The following is a 5299-nucleotide window of genomic DNA, read 5'->3' as shown; positions in this document are numbered from 1 at the left end:
TTATGTCTTTTGAGTTAGAAGTGACTGATCTGTGGTTCCTATGGTCAATTCAAATCAAGAGTCCATGAATTTACAGGAAAACCCTTCTAGACAAAATATGACAAGGTAATTCACACAAATGCATCTCCTGGTGTACCTATGCCTGCAGATGGGACTATGTTTGCAGAATCCTCAGTCATACAAGGGCAAACTTTGAGCTAGGATTCTGGGCCAATGAAGAGAAAGGGACATTCTTAGTTGCTGCACTTGCTGAATTTAGAATAGAAGTAACACTGAGGCATCTTGGTGATTTCACACTCATGCAAGATTCCACACTGTTCTCTCTTCCTGCACAAGTCTCTCAGCCACAGTATTTTATTTTATGCATTTTTATCCATATACAATTATATATTTTTAAGGTACAAAATTTCCTTACACCGTCCCTTCCCACCCCTCCTCCCTCAGAAGTGAACAGTCAGGTTAGCATTGACATACATATTTTTGATAAACATATTTACAGATTAGTCATTTTTGGTATGATGAATTAGGATTAAGGGAAATATACATGAGAGACAATTTTTATAAAATGTTCATCAGATTCTCAAGGGTTTTTTTTATTTTGGTTTGTTTTGACTTTTTTCCCTCTGGATGGGGATAACATTGTCCATAGCTGGTCTAATACAGTTTTCCTAGTTCTCTGAAATGGTGAGGAGATGCTTATCTTGCAATGTTGTTGTTAATATGTACATTGTTCTCTTGGTTCTACACCCTTCTCTCAGCATCAGATACCATAAGTCATTCCATGCTTCTCTAGAGTCTGATCATTCATTTATGGTTTCTTATAGAACAATAATATTTCATAATATTCATGTACCATAATTTGTAAAGCCATTCCCCACTGATGGACATCCCCTCAATTTCCAATTCTTTGCCACTTCAAAAACAGCTTCTATGGATGTAGAACTTTTCCCTTTTTTATAATTTCTTCTGTATATAGACCGAGAATTGGAACTTCTGGGTCAAAGGGTATGAACAGTTTTATTGTGCTTCAGAAAGGCTGGATCTATTCCCAACTCCATCAGAAATGCATCAATGTCCCAATCCTCCCACAACCTCTCCAACACTGATCATTTTCCCTTTTCTCATCTTGGCCAATATGATAGGTGTGAGGTGATACCTCATTGTGGTTTTAATTTGAATTTCTCTAATCAATATTGATTTGGAGAATTTTTTTCTTATAGAACTTTAAATTCTTTTTGAAATTTCTTTTCTCTTGGAAACTTTTTGTTCATATCCTTCAACCATTTATCAATGGTGGAATGACTTGTAACTTTATAAGTTTGATGAAATTTTCTATATATTTTAGAGGACATCTTTATCAGAATTCCTAGTTGTGAAGATAATTTTCCCAGTTTTGTGATTTCCTTCTAATTTTGGAAGCATTGATTTTATTAGTACAAAACTTTTTTTTAATTTAATATATTCAAAATCATTCATTTTACAGCTTATAATGTGCTGATACTTGTTTGGTCACATATTTATCCACTTTCCACAGATCTAATAGATAAGAGTATTTCTTGGTCTATTAATTTATCTATGGTGTCACTCTTTATGTCTAAATGCTGTACTCACTTTGACCTTATTTTGGTATAAGGTGTGAGATGTGGATCTATGCCTAGCTTTTGCCATAGTATTTTCCAATTTTCCCAACAATTTTTGTCAAATAATGAATTGTTATCCCAGAAACTGATGTCTTTGGTTTTTGTCAAAGAGAAGGTTGCTGCAGTCATTTACTGCAGTTTCTTTTGAACCTATCCTAATCCATTGATCTATTAGTCTCTTTCTTAACCAGTACCAGGAAGTTTGATGACTGCCACTTTATAGAATAGTTTTGGATCTGGTAAAGCTAGGTCATGTTCCTCTATTTTTTTTCATTAGTTCCCTTGCTATTCTTGACCTTTTGTTGCTCCAGATGAATTATGTTACTGTTTTATTTCCTAGCTCTGTATAATAGTTATTTGGTAACATGACTAGTATGGCACTGAATAATTAATTTAATTTGGGTAGAATTTTCATTTTTATTATATTAGCTGGACCTAACCACGAGCATTTTTCTAAATATAATATTCATTGTTCAGTTTAGATATTAATTTTATTTTAAGGAAAATTCCATTTATTCTTAAACTTTTAGTGTTTCTAATAGGGATGGATGTTGTATTTTATCAAAGGCTTTTTCTGCATCTATTGAGATAAACATATGATTTCTGCTGGTTTGTCTATTGACATGATTAATTATATTGAGTGTTTTCCTAAGGTTGGACCATCCCTGCCTGTCTGGTGTAAATCCCACCTGATCATGGTATATTATCCTGATAATAACTTGCTATAGTCTCATTGCTAAAATTTGAAGATTTTTGCATCAATATTCATTAGGGAGTTTGGTCTATAATTTTCTTTGTCTGTTTTGGTTCTTCTTGGTATTAATACCATGTTGGTATCACAAAGGGAGTTTGGAAGAACTCCTTCCTCTACTATTTTTTTTTTAGGTTTTTTTGCTACGCAATGGGGTTAAGTGGCTTGCCAAGTCCACACAGCTAGGTAATTATTATGTGTCTGAGGCCAATTTGAACTCAGGTACTCCTGACTACAGGGCCGGTGCTCTATCCCCTGCCACCTATCCATCCCACACTACTATTTTTTAAAATAGTTATGTAGAATAAGAATTATTAAAGGTTTGGTCTAATTCACTTATAAATCCATCTGTACCTGGAGACTTTTTTCTTAGGGAGTTTATGATGATTTCTTCATTTTCTTTTTTTCTGAAATGGGATTATTTTAGTATGTTATTTTCTCTTCTATTAATCTAGCCAGGTTGTAGTTTTGTAAATATTCATCCATTTCACTCAGGTTATCCAATTTATTGGCATACAGTTTGCCAAAGTAGCTCTGCATTATCTCTTTAATTTCCTTCTCATTGGTGATTAGTTAGCTGTTTTCATTTTTGATACTGATAATTTGGTTATTGTCTTTCTTTTTGTTAATCAGATTAACCAAAAGTTGGTCTATTTCATTGACTTTTTCATAAAACCAACTCTTAGTTTTACTTATGAGTTCAATTATTTTCTTGCTTTCAATTTTATTAATCTCTCCCTTGATTTGTAGAACTTCTAATTTAGTATTTAATTGGAAATCTTTAATTTGTTCATTTTCTTGCTTTTTTTAGTTGCATACACCAATTCACTGATCTTCTCTGTCTGTATTTTATTCTTATACGCATTTAGAGATATAAAGTTTCCCCTTCAACTTGTCTTTTCTGCAAACCATAAATTTTGGTATGATGACTCAGTATTATCATTTTCTTGGATATAATTATTGATTATTTCTATTATTTGTTATTAAAGTTATTGAAACTAGTGTTTGTGTACAACAGTCTTCTTGACACTATTGGGATGGAATGTATACATCTCCCCTTTTCCACAGGCAGCTTTCAAAAAAATCATAGATAGCAGTCCTCAACTTGTTCGTAGGATGGAAAGGCATTGGTTGTGCCCCAGACTGTGACTTCACCAAAATATCTAGGTCGAACTTAATGTGGTCCATTCTTGCAATTCATTCCTTCATCTTGACTAACTAATGCCCTTACAAGTCCAAATTATTCCTTCTCCTCTTCCATCTATTCTTCCTCTCCTACAGCCAGGGATCTTCACAAAACTAAACCACACCAGGACCTCACTCTTTCTTCTAGGACTCCTTCTTAAATTGGGACCAAGGCAAGTTAATTTGATTTTAAAAGAGAAAAAAAGAAATGAAATTACCACTATCAGAAATGAAAAGGTCAAATTCACTATCTGTGAAGAGTAAATTAATCAATAATTTGGAACACTTTTGTCCAATTGTATGTCAATTCTGACAATCCAAGTAAATGGTTGAATATGTACAAAGCTATAAATTATGATTAAGAGAAGAGGAAATATATACTTCAGTAATTGCAATTTAGAAAAAAGAATGTGAACAAATCAACAATGAATTCCTTATGAAAAAATTTCCAGAGCAGAGATTGATATACCAGTTGATTCCATCAAACTTTTAAGGAAAATTATTTCCAATACTATGTAAGCTAACTGCATAAAATAGGTGAAGAAACAATTCTACCAAATTCTTTTAATATCAAGAATGAAAATTATAGATCAATTTCCCTAATGAATATTGATGAAAAATTAAGAAAAAATATAGGCAAAAGACATAATAATGCACTGTGGCATGTTGAGATTTGTCCCAGGAATGCAGGATTGATTCAGTATTAGGAAAAATATAAACATAATAACTATATCAATAACAAAACCATCAATAAATTATATGATTACCTAATTGCATGCTAAAAAGGCTTTTAAAAATTACTTATGTATTTTTCCAAATATATCTTATTATTTTTCCACAATCAATTTTGTATGGTTTTGCATTCACATTTTTCTCCCTCCCTCCTTGTCCTCCGTTCCTCCTCAGACAAAAAGAAATCCAATGTAGAGTATACATATATAACTATGCTAAATATTAGTCTATACTGATCATGTTGTGAAAAAATAATGAAATCAAAACAGGAAAAAATAGACAGAACAAGCATAATATAGGACAACTTAAAAATTAAGGAAACAAAGCTTTATATTGCCTTTAAACAAACTCCTTCTCTGGATATAGATGACATTTTCCATAACAAACTCTTTAGGTTGTGCAGTGGATAGAGCACCAGTCCTGGAGTCAGAAGCATCTGAGTTCAAATCTGACCTCACACACTTAATAATTACCTAGCTGTATGACCTTGGGCAAGTCACTTAACCCTATTGCCTTGCAAATCAAAAACAACAACAAAACAAAAAATATTTGCTAAATATTGCTAAAACGAACTTCATAGTTGATCATCACCCAATGTTTCCTTAGAGTGTGCAATATTCTTCTGGTTCTACTCTCTACATCAATTCTTACAAGTCTTCCCAAGTTATTCTGAAGTCCCATCCCTCTTGATTTCGTATAGGACAACAAGTGTTCCATTGTATCCATATACCACTATTTGTTCATCCCTTCAATTTTCAATTTTTTTGGCAATACAAAAGAACTGCTACAAATGTTGTTTCACATGTGGGTTTTTTACTCTTTTTTTGTGATCTATTTGGGAAACACACCTGGCAGTGGTATTGCTAGATCTAAGTATTCACTGTTTTTATAAACATAATAAAAATATAAAAAAAAAAAAAAAAAAAAAACAAAAAAAAAAAAAAAAAAACAAAAAAAAAATAAACAATACAAAACAAAAAAACAAAAAAAA

At 32.1% G+C, this 5299-nt stretch overlaps 1 pseudogene; it reads right to left on the bottom strand.

Annotated features, from left to right (window-relative positions):
• On the bottom strand, positions 1-3600 carry LOC141512208 (cleavage and polyadenylation specificity factor subunit 4-like; annotated as a pseudogene).
• Positions 3601-5299: the final 1699 nt, after the last annotated feature.

The sequence above is a fragment of the Macrotis lagotis genome, chromosome 2 (genome assembly GCF_037893015.1).
Source record: "Macrotis lagotis isolate mMagLag1 chromosome 2, bilby.v1.9.chrom.fasta, whole genome shotgun sequence".
NCBI classification, from domain to species: Eukaryota; Metazoa; Chordata; class Mammalia; order Peramelemorphia; family Peramelidae; genus Macrotis; species Macrotis lagotis.
This window is presented reverse-complemented; position numbering and strand designations above follow the sequence as displayed.